The 11,631-nt window shown below is 50.5% G+C and overlaps 1 long non-coding RNA gene across 5 annotated transcripts in view; it reads left to right on the top strand.

Annotated features, from left to right (window-relative positions):
- The first annotated feature begins 3,576 nt into the window (after window positions 1-3,576).
- LOC132250391 (uncharacterized) overlaps window positions 3,577-11,631 on the top strand; it is a 28,101-nt gene continuing 20,046 nt past the window's right edge. Inside the window, exons 1-6 of one of the 5 annotated variants that reach the window (XR_009462093.1) lie at window positions 4,040-4,332; window positions 4,699-4,795; window positions 5,356-5,793; window positions 8,015-8,209; window positions 8,869-10,232; window positions 10,957-11,333. This is a non-coding gene — a long non-coding RNA (uncharacterized LOC132250391). Of the gene's footprint in view, window positions 4,333-4,698; window positions 4,796-5,355; window positions 5,794-8,014; window positions 8,210-8,868; window positions 11,334-11,631 lie in introns of all 5 variants that reach the window. The other 4 variants (XR_009462092.1, XR_009462095.1, XR_009462097.1 and 1 more) reach the window with 4 other exon arrangements.

Raw genomic sequence — 11,631 nt, 5'->3', positions numbered from 1 at the left:
AACCCTAACCCGGACTCCTGTGCACTTGTGGACCCCGTCCCCTAACCCTAACCCCCTGCCTGACCCTAACCCGGACTCCTGTGCACTTGTGGACCCGTTCCCTAACCCTAACCCCTCCCTAACCCTAACCTGCACTCCTGTGCACTTGTGGACCCCGTTCCCTAACCCCTGCCTAGCCCTAACCCGGACTCTTGTGCACTTGTGGACCCGTTCCCTAAACCTAACCCCTGGACTAACCCTAACATGGACTCCTCTCACTTGAGCACTCGTTCCTTAACCCTAACCCGGACTCCTGTGCACTTGTGGACCCGTTCCATAACCCTAACCCCTGGACTAACCCTAACATGGACTCCTGCTCACTTGTGGACTCGTTCCTTAACCCTACCCCCCTGCCTAACCCTAACCTGGACTCCTGTGCACTTGTGGACCCGTTCCCTAACCTTATCCCCCTGGCTAACCCTAACCCGAACTCCAGTGCACTTGTGGACCAGTTCCCTAACCCTAACCCCTGGCCAAACCCTAAGCTGAACCCCCGTCCAGTTTTGGACCAGTTCCCTACCCTAACCACTGCATAACCCTAACCTAGAATCCTGTGCACTTGTGGACCTGTTCCCTAACCCAAACCCCCTGCCTAAACCTAACCTGGACTCCTGCTCATTTGTGGACCCGTTCCCTAACCCTAACCCCCAGCCTGACCCTAACCCGGACTCCTGTGCACTTGTGGAACCCGTTCCCTAACCCTAACCCCCTGCCTGATCCTAACCCGGACTCCTGTCCACTTGTGGACCCGTTCCCTAACCCTAACCCCCGGACTAACCCTAACCCGGACTCCTGTGCACTTGTGGACCCGTTCCATAACCCTAACCCCTGGACTAACCCTAACATGGACTCCTGCTCACTTGTGGACTCGTTCCTTAACGCTACCCCCCTGCCAAACCCTAACCCGGACTCCTGTGCACTTGTGGACCCGTTCCCTAACCCTATCCCCCTGCCTAACCCTAACCCGGACTCCAGTGCACTTGTGGACCTGTTCCCTAACCCTAACCCCCGGCCTAACCCTAAGCTGAACCCCCGTCCAGTTTTGGACCCGTTCCCTAACCCTAACCCCCGCATAACCCTAACATAGACTCCTGTGCACTTGTGGACCTGTTCCCTAACCCTAACCCCCTGCCTAACCCTAACCTGGACTCCTGCACATTTGTGAAATCGTTCCCTAACCCTAACCCCCTGCCTAACCCTAACCCGGACTCCTGTGCACTTGTGGACCTGTTCCCTAACCCTAACCCCTCCCTAACCCTAACCTGCACTCCTGTGCACTTGTGGACCCCGTTCCCTAACCCCTGCCTAGCCCTAACCCGGACTCTTGTGCACTTGTGGACCCGTTCCCTAACCCTAACCCCTGGACTAACCCTAACATGGACTCCTCTCACTTGAGCACTCGTTCCTTAACCCTAAGCCGGACTCCTGTGCACTTGTGGACCCGTTCCATAACCCTAACCCCTGGACTAACCCTAACATGGACTCCTGCTCACTTGTGGACTCGTTCCTTAACCCTATCCCCCTGCCTAACCCTAACCCGAACTCCAGTGCACTTGTGGACCAGTTCCCTAACCCTAACCCAAACCCCTGCCTAGCCCTAACCCGGATTCTTGTGCACTTGTGGACCTGTTCCCTAACCCTAACCCCCAGACTAACCCTAACATGGACTCCTACTCACTTGAGCACTCGTTCCTTAACCCTAACCCCCTGCCTAACCCTAACCCGGACTCCTGTGCACTTGTGGACCCGTTCCCTAACCCTACCCCCTGCCTAACCCTAACCCAGACTCCAGTGCACTTGTGGACCTGTTCCCTAACCCTAACCCCCGGCCTAACCCTAAGCTGAACCCCCGTCCAGTTTTGGACCTCTTCCCTAACCCTAACCCCTGCCTAACCCTAACCTGGACTCCTGTGCACTTGTGGACCCGTTCCCTAACCCTAACCCCCTGCCTAACCCTAACCCGGACTCCTGTGCACTTGTGGACCCGTTCCCTAACCCTAACCCCCTGCCTCAACCTAATTCGGACTCCTGTGCACCTGTGGACCTGTTCCCGACCCCCCGGCCTAACCCTAACCTGGACTCCGGCCCACTTGTGGACCTGTTCCCTAACCCTAACCCCCTGCCTAACCCTGAGCTGAACCCCCGTCCAGTTTTGGACCCGTTCCCTAACCCTAAGCCCCTGCCTAACCCTAACCTGGACTCCGGCCCACTTGTGGACCCGTTCCCTAACCCTAACCCCCTGCCTAACCTTAAGCTGAATCCCCGTTCTGTTTTGGACCCGTTCCCTAACCCTAACCTCCTGCCTAACCCTAACCCGGACCCCTGTGCACTTGTGGACCTGTTTCCCAAACCTAACCTGGACCTCTGTCCACTTGTGGACCTGTTCCCTAACCCAGATCCAGATTCACCTCTGAACCCGTTTCCTAACCCTAACCTTTTCCTAATGCTAACTTTCACCCCAATGTACTTGTGGACCAGTTCCCTAACTGTTTGCCTGACCCTGTCTACGTTTTGATAGCGCAGAACATGGTGTGCGTCTCTGCCTAGCTGCTTGTCTTCCCACGCGCTCTCCCACTGGTGCTGCGGATGCCTCGTCCAGGGTCTGTATGCGTTTCTGTTTGTCTCGTCCTCCAAGTTGCTGTAGCCTTTTTCCAGGAAAAACAGAGCTTGCAGGAGACCTGTCTTTGCACATCTAATTTGCTTCCCTTCCTCGCAAGGAGAGAGCTGTGCCTGCAACCTTGCAGCTATGGGTGGCGGGCTAAGAAATAAAAAGTTGCCCGTGACGTCCTGGCAGGCAGGGTCTGCTGCTCTCAGTGCTGTGAGGCCTCTCAGCTGTTAACAGTGGCAAGTGTCTTGCTGTGTTTTGTCTATGTCTGTGTGCAGAGGAGTCACCTTGCCAAGGCTTCAAGCACCGGAGGTGAGATGAAGAGCCACACCGATGGCGGAGGAGGAAATGGGCAGCTGTCTCGTGAGGTCCCAGTTTGTGTGGCGTGAGGCCTCTGCCCCTGTGATGTCACCTGTGTGGAGCCTGTGGTGGGTGTGAGCTTCCTTGGCGAGGTGTGAGGTCTTTGTCTTTCTGTCTGACCACTTGTTCTATCGTGTTTCCAGGAGCTGTTGTGTGTGTATTGTTGCAGGTCATACTCTGTGGACGGTGGCTACTGTGATGCTTCACGTTTTGAGTGCCTGTGACTATCCAGCTCCGCAAGGCCTCAGACAAGCCTTTGAGAGCTTGCGTAGTGAGTAGGGGAACTGGATGTGGGTGGTGGAGGCTGAGAGAAGAGCTTTCCCTGTCTCTGCCTTTGTGCTTGTGCATCCCCTCTTTGGGCTGACAAGCTTTCAGTGCCTTTCTCAGAAGACTGCGTGTATTTTGCGGCGGAGGATGGGTGCAGGGAGTTTGGTGCCACGCTGATGGAAGATGAAGGAAAACAATACTTAATGGTGCGTGTGGTTAGACTGGGGAAGTGGGGTGGTGAGCATTGGTTGCCCTAGGCTTTTTTGGGTGAGGGGGGAAACCCCTAATGTTTGATACGCAGTGTCTCGAGCTTCTAATTTCCACCAGGGTTTTGCCCTCCTGGCTTGCCCCACAGACTGGCTGGTCTAAGCCTGGGTTGGGTTTAGGCTGCCTGCGAGTCCTTGTTCTTTTGTAAAGGCTGAAAATAGCCTTTAAGTATACAGCTGGTTTCAGGGTTTGCCCCTGGCACGTGGGTGCCGATCTTGCCCTGGAGTTAGCTTAGTCAGCGCAGCAGGTGCTGGTGTCCCCTGCCTGTGCTGCCACTGGCCTCCTTTCAGATCTGGGAACTGCACTTTCTTCTCTCTCTCTCTGGATTTGTCACTGGTGTTTCTTCCTAGTGTGATACCTAAAATCACTGCAACACTTCGTATTCTTCCTTTGCTTTTCCCAGACCTGGAAAGAGGACCATGTTGGCACCTAAATTGATGCCCCGCTGGGCAGACGAGCTTGACTGTGCCCTGCCTACTGTGTTTGGGGGGGTTGGCCGTGTGCTGCTTCTGCAGCCCCGGGCAGGGGTGGGGGTGGGGGGAAGGGAGGTGTCTTCACGTTACCACTATGAGAGAGGACTGCTCTTCCATGTAAAAATTGCTTTTTGTTTTGGGGTGATACCAATGTTGGGACTGTGAGCGGAGGTGACCCGAGGTACAGGTACAGAGCCCTAGAGCCACAACGTCTTGGGAGGTGGAGGACACCGGTGACTGGCCACCGATGGTGACTTCTGGGTCACCTGGAAGGAGGCCTCTGCCCCTATGCTGGACTTGTGTGCATCAGCAGCCTGTGCAGTGAGTAACATGTTACTCGGGGCAGTGCGGGATTGTGTTTCAGTGCGGCAGTTGTTTGCCCGTTGCCCTTCTGTTTGGGAGTGAAGTTAGCTCTGCGCGCTCAGGAGGTGCCCGTGTAGCCTGTGCAGAGAGAAAGGCAATTGGGGATGAGGCTGGGATGGAGAAGGAGCAGAATTATGCCAGGTTGGGGGGACTGTTGTCTCTAAGGGGTGAGGCTTCTCGCATGTCTAGAGGGGTGTGTCTTGGCCAGGCCCTGCTTGGGGAGGAGCGGTTACCTGGGTGGGTGGGCTGGGACTTGTACTCGGTGGTCCCTTCTTCTGTTAACTTGTGCCCTTTGCGGTGCATGGCCTGTTCTGTCCCTCACAGGATCCTGGCCTGGGCGCACGGAAATGAATGCCGGTTCAAGGACTGGAGCCGAGCAGTGCCCATGCAGGCGGAAGCAGGAGGATTTGAATGCTGTGAGGTGTGTTGGCGGCCAGTCCCTAACCCGACCCCAAGCCCGGATTTATTTGCGCACCCTTTCCCTAACCTGCACCAGTACTCATTGGCAAACCTGTTCCCTAAGCCTTTGCCTCACCGTAGCCTAGACCCGGATTCATTTGCGGACCCATTCCGTACCCCGAACCGACACCAGACTCATCGGTGAACCCGTTCCTTAACAGTAACCTGGCCCCATATTCATTTTAGAACCCGTTCTGTAATGCTAACTGGTTCCCTAACCATAATTCAGAATGAGACTCATGTCTGGAGCTGTTCTCTCACTGTAACCCTTTCCCTGACTCAAATGCAGACCTGAGCTTTTTTCTACACCCATTCTCTAACCCTAGCCCATGCCCTGACTCAGTTGAGGACCCATTCTGTAACGAACATGCACCCCAACCCTACCCTGCACTAAGATACATACGTGGACCTGAAGGAGACAACCAACATGGTTCCAGTCTGCTATTTTGTTTGTGAGCGAGTCATGTAGCCAGCTCATGACCTTGCTGTTACAGACTGGTTTAAACTAGTTTTTTTCTGCAGGAACAAGTTGAAGACACGTGCAGACTTGCCCGCGTCGCAGAGAATGTTGATCGGTTTCTACTGTTGCTATGCTTATGACGTCACATTTTCTCTATTACCCCCTCGCTGCTTATGTTCAGAGTCAAACCTCATGGCAAAATTCTGAAATCGTGTACGATGCTGACCAGGAATACTTCTTCTATGACACTAAGTCTTGACACTTGAATCGGCCTGTTTGTTTGAGCCTCTGCCCAAGGAACCTGGGGATGAAGTTTTCCCCCACAGTTTTCTGCTGTCCGAAGTGGGATGCAGCGGAGCACTGAGTTGGCACCTTGAAGAGTCTGGAGACACAACCGACAGCCACGGCACCAACATTTGGAGGTATGAGGTCCTCCTTAAAGAATCTCGCTTAACGAGTCTCAGCGTAGCCTAGCCTGGACGAGTAACGTCTTTGTTGCGGTAAGCGTTACGTTATGTTTATAACTATAACAGTTTATTTTATCTGACTGACTGCAAGACACTTTATTTCAAATGGACTGACGTGGCATCCCTGACAGGCACGCTGTTCGGATTTTGTTGGGGGACACCGAGACTTTTCTGTGTCGATCCCTTTTGCTCACTAGCCTCGAACAGTCTGTCCTGATTGCTCTGATTGACATTTGAGAGATGGTCTTGTGTCCTTCCCTTGGGTCTGGTTCACAGGCAGCCGCCCCAAGTTGGCCGCTTGCGAGCCAATCTTGAAAGCAAGGGCTCGTGTTCCAGTTTGTGCATTCCTTTTGTGTCTGTGGCACCGGGCATTGCTCTGACGAACCCGTTTCCCCTTTCTCTTGTGTGTCTGCTAAATCTCTCCTAGTTTTGCTACATTATCCTGGCAGTGGGTCAAGGATCCTCTTGGCCAGCCCCAACAACACCTTTGGGGTAGATGTGTAAGGAATACAGAACTAACTTGGGTCCAAGGAAGCAAAAGCGCTTAGTTAAATTGGCCCACGCTCGCAATGGTTACGCCTATGAAAACTGTGGCTTACAGTTTCCCGACACAGGAACCTTTGCTCCCGATAAATTAAATCACCCGAGGGGATTCTTAGAAGTCCCGAAGCCAACACACATGACATATTGGCACCTCTGGTATACTGAAGCTTTGGGAAGAAAACAAAAATCTCTTGCGACTAGTCTCAGAGACTCTAATGATACCTTACGGCAATTGGCTACATTAAAGGAGCAAAAATTTGCTCAGCCTCCTATGAAAGAGAGAACCCCAAGTGCTCCACCCGCTCCAAATTGGCCTCCAACATATACAAACCTTTGCCCTAGTATTCCGGTGCCCAACGTTACCTGCAGCCAACAAGACACAGAAAACCTACTGGATTCCTGGGTACCTAGTCCGGTTCCTCCGCCTCCCGGCCAAATAGTCAACCCTGCTCCTCCTGCTGCTGCAGCTCGCTGTTCACCTAGAGAGCCACCAGCAAGCCTGCTTTCTCCCCCAGCTCCAAGTAATTGAGACTCCAATGATGATTACCTACCTAGTATGTGAGAAGTTAATAAAAATTTAAAGTCTGATTTAAGGCCCTTACACGAGGTGAAGAGGTTCAAATGGCCAGACTGTAATAAGCCTATATGCCAAAGAGGGAGGAAGATTGGTTGTGACCACCTTCGGAGACCCGCGGTATGTTAAATCAACCGCTGTCTGCCCATTGCGACAACAGTTGCCTCAAATACCAGGAGGCCAACGGACTGTAGTTCATGTCCCTTGGACCACTAGCGATCTCCCCAGCTTTTGTAATAGCTTTCCAAAACTCAGAGAAAGCCCTTCTGATGTTAGAGATAAGTTGCACCCAGTCTTTAGTATGTACCATCCCACAGTGTCTCTGGTAAACTGGCTCTTAAATAGTCTGTTAAATGCAGAACAGAAATTACTCCTAATGGAAAAAACTAGGAATATCCCAGATGGCACCCCTTCGCCACCAAAATGCTCACAATAAGGCAGAAAATCTAGGACGGCAAAATTTGGAAAATGCTAGAGGTACTTTGCTCAATGCCATGACCAGAGTAGCTCAGACTCATGTCGATTGGGCAAAAGTAGAACTTTGCACACAGAATCCTGACAAGCCTCCCCCCGACTTTCAAAATTAACTTTGTGCAGCCATCCAAAGACATGCCGGCATTGATCCTGCTGCAGACAACATGCAAGGGTTGATAGTTACCACCTATTTACTGAATTTACGGCCAAAGTGACAAGCAAAATTACAGCAGTTGGTTGGAGGCTGGAAATAAAAAACACACGACTGAAATTGTTCAGGCATCTATCAATTGCTGGGAACAACAGCAGGCGGAAAACAAAAAAAGAACAGAATTGACAACTACCCTAATGGCTGTAAATATTCAAATTTTAGACCAAATATGGCAAACTGATCCTGGCCCACACGCCCAACCTCGCACTGACTTTTATCGCGCGGCCCCAATGTCCGATCAGAGCTCTCACCCAACTTTTAGCTGCAGACCAAGTGCACCTCCTTTTCAGCAGACAAGGTTCCTTGGGTGAATTTGATATCTTTTCTGAGACCAACCCAAATGGTTGGAGAATAGTTATTACGCAAGCTTTCGGGTTTGAAAACCCTTCGTCAGGCCTATTTAAATCTGCCCTCTGATCACACCCAAAATTTTCTGCTCTTGTTCTCTACAGACCCTGACAATAACCAAAGTGATAGAGACTCCTCCAGCTCTCAATCTCTTGCGGATGTTCCCGAGTCCTTGCGGACTTCCCACCTCAATGAAACGGGGAAGCTGTTGAACATGGACCCAGTTCATTTAACATATAACGCACGCAAACCTTGTCCTGCCATCGATCAGTATCCTTTGTGCCGTGAAGCTGACGAAGGTATTGCCCTGGGGGTTGATGCTCTTTTGCAGCAGGCTGTTTTAATCCCAACTCGCTCTCCCTGTGACACTCCTATCCTACCTGTCACAAAGGCAGGGAAAACAGATGAGCATGGGAAACCTGTGTATTGTGTTGACCAAGATTTGAGAAATCTAAATTTCCAGTTTGGGGACCCTTCTCATCCTGTTGTGCCTAATCCCTCTTCCATCCTGAGCATGATTCCTGCCTCCGCTATTGTTTTTGTTTGCTGTTGATTTATGTTCTGCCTTTTTCTCCATCCCAGTACACCCTGACTCCCGACTTTCTTTTTGCGTGTAGCGACAAAGGAAGGCAGTATACGTGGACACATTTTCTTCAAGGGTTTACTGAAAGCCGTTGTATATTTTCTCAAGTGTTAAACAAGGCTTTAGATACTATATTTTCGCCTTGTAACTCGGGACTTAGCCAGTATATTGATGATCTTATGGGTGCGTCAGAGGCTGAAATTGCCAGTGGTACAGATACCATTCAGCTGCTGAAAAGTTTTGCCCAACAAGGTCACAAAGCTTCTCAAGCTAAGTAGCAGTTTGGTCAAAATGTATATATCTAGTCCATGAAGTCTCCAAAGGACATAGACATCGAACTGCATATCGCATTTCTGCTGTTCTGTCTCCCCCCAGACCCACTGCCAAGAAGCAGCTCAGAGAATTTTTCGGCTCTGCATCTTGTTGTTGGCGGTGGATACCTACCTTTTCTGTACCAGCTAAACCGGGAAACAAGCTTACTAAGGATGATTCTCCTAAGAACCCTGTGCTACAGAGCGAGCACCACGAACAACCCTGTGTTACCCTACAAACTGCACGAGTCTCTGCAACAGCAGTGGGACACCCTGACTGGTAAACCCTTTGCAGGATACTGTCGTGAAAGAGAAGGTGTTGCTACCGCAGTCCCAACCCAACCTTTTCGTTCTTCTTATACACCACGTGCTTACTTTTCTTCCTTGCTTGACCCTGTTGCTCGAGGATGTCCAACTTTGTTTGCGTGCTGTCCCTGCTGCTGCATTGCTTTTAGAAAAATCAGCAGCTACGCTTTTAGGATCTCCTGTTACCCTTGCTATTCCCCATGCTGTCTCTGCCTTGTTAAATCGTGGGAAAACTCAACAATTGTCCTCTCCAAGGTTATCTTCTGACGAACGCGCTATTATAGCTGCCGATTAATGTTACTGCTGTTCGTGATAATGTTTTAAACCCTGCTTCTCGTTTACCTGTACCGCACGATGGAGATACTCGCTTGTTAAATCAGGACTGCATTACTCAGACAGATCAGGTATTTACCGTGTCCAGATCTCACAGATACATCTCTAGTTAACCCTGATTGCATTTCTTTTGCAGATGGCTCATGCAAAAGAGACGCGACTGGGCAACTTTGCGCTGGTTTGGCCGTACGTTCACCCCATACAGTCATTGAAGCTCACAGTCTTCCCGGTATCCGGCGCGCACAACCCACTGAACTAACAGCCTTAACCCGTGCTTGTATTGTAGCTGACAATAAGTCTGTTAATATTTATGCGGATTCCCATTATGCCTTTAAAGTGTGCCATTCCACAGGTCAGATTTGGAAGCATCGTGGATTCCTTACCTCGTCTGGGTCTCCTATTCCTCACGCTCCTTCAACTAATGCCTTGCTGGATGCTATTTTCCTCCTGAAACCATTTTGTGTTCTGCACTGTAAAGGTCATACAGGAGGTTTGCATGATGTGAGCAAAGGAAATCCTTGTGCAGAGAAACATGCGCAGCATGCAGCGCTCGATGGTACCTCACTTGCCATTCCCTTTTGTCTAGTCCTTGATCTCGTAACCTCTAACGTGTCTCTTCTCCAGGATGCAGCTCCAGAATCCGAAAAACACGTGTGGCTGTCTGCCGGGGGTATCTTACATTCAGAGACCTTGTGGAAGTTTCGTTACGGGTGCATCATTCCCCCTAAAACCCTTGTCCCTCATCTTGCAGGCACGTCCCATGAAATGGGATGTGCGTGCAAAAGCGGGGTAGGAAAAAACATTTTAACATACTAGTATGCACCCCCTATACATACACAAGCGAAAAGGATCTCACAAACTTGTGCGATATGCTTGCAACATGGAATTAGGCAACCCACATATGTCCAGGCTACTGCCACTCCCTGGTCTTATGGACCATTTCAAAACTTACAAGTAGATTTCACTGATTTACTGCCTAGCAAATGGTTCAAGCATGTCCTTGTCATTGTGTGTTGCTTCAGTGGGTGGACAGAAGCTTCCCACACAAGAAGAGCAGATGCAGGCTCTGCAGCAAACACAGTAATGACTGAATTGATTCCACGATTTGGCCTACCGCTTACAATACATTCAGATCAGGGACCGCATTGTACTTCTCAAATCCAAAAGATTTTTAGCAAAGCTTTAGGATTTTCAGGCCAATTTCATACACCTTATCATCCAGCAAACTCAGGGAAGGTACGACGCGTTAACCGAGATATTTAAATTACCCAAACTTAGGAAGCCGACGTAACTTTAAGGCCCTGACATTCTTCCGATTGTGCTACTGCGCCTCAGGAACATGCCTAGTATAAAACATGGCCCTACGCCATGTGACATTTTATTTGGTAGACCTATGAACTTGGGTTTAACCCCTGTCCAAGAGAGTAAAGCAGTAGATCTGTTAGAAGGTCATGACAGTGTGTTCAGTTATAGCAAAGGACTCATGAAGACTGTCAAAACTTTGTTTCCACAGGTCATTGCAGCTTTACACATTCCAACTGCTGTTCCCTGCCATGGTTGGACACCTGGCGATTGGGTCCGAGCAAAGGAATGTTCCCAGAAGGACTGCCTGCAACCTGGACGGACTGGACCCCATCCAGTCTTGCTCGCCACTAATACTGCCGTAAAGGTGGATGGAAATTCCGCCTGGATACATGCATCTCATTGCAGAAGGACATTAATGCCAAAGAAAGAAGAAGAAATCAACCCAAAACCAGCCCGGTCGCAATTAGATCGCACTCAAACGGAAACTGAGGAATAAGGTTTCCAAGAAACGAATGAGGATACCCCTCACCTTGCTGAGCCCCCGCACAACTATAACCTTTGTCCTAGAAGACAAGCCAAGGAAAGGTAACTGATCACTGTTATTTATGTCAAGGTGAACTCATAGACAATGAAAGCCCGAAGTATCGTCTGCAGAGGCAAGCCAAGCAATGCTTGCCACCATGACGGCTAAGTTCATTATGGCTGCAGTGCTACTTAATTTAGCCGTATTAGGTGCCCCTAACGTATACCTAGGTCTGCCGCAGAAGGTATCAGTAGCCCGACATGTCGCAGATTGCTGGGTGTGTGGTCTTAGTCCTAGGGCTTGTAGCAAAGGATTCCTTATGATACCTTGCCCCTTGAGTGTAGAAAACTGTGCAGTGGG

Source organism: Alligator mississippiensis, chromosome 1, assembly GCF_030867095.1.
Source record: "Alligator mississippiensis isolate rAllMis1 chromosome 1, rAllMis1, whole genome shotgun sequence".
Classification (NCBI taxonomy): domain Eukaryota; kingdom Metazoa; phylum Chordata; order Crocodylia; family Alligatoridae; genus Alligator; species Alligator mississippiensis.
The sequence above is the reverse complement of the archived record's forward strand: the minus strand, read 5'-3'. Positions and strand labels throughout refer to the sequence as shown.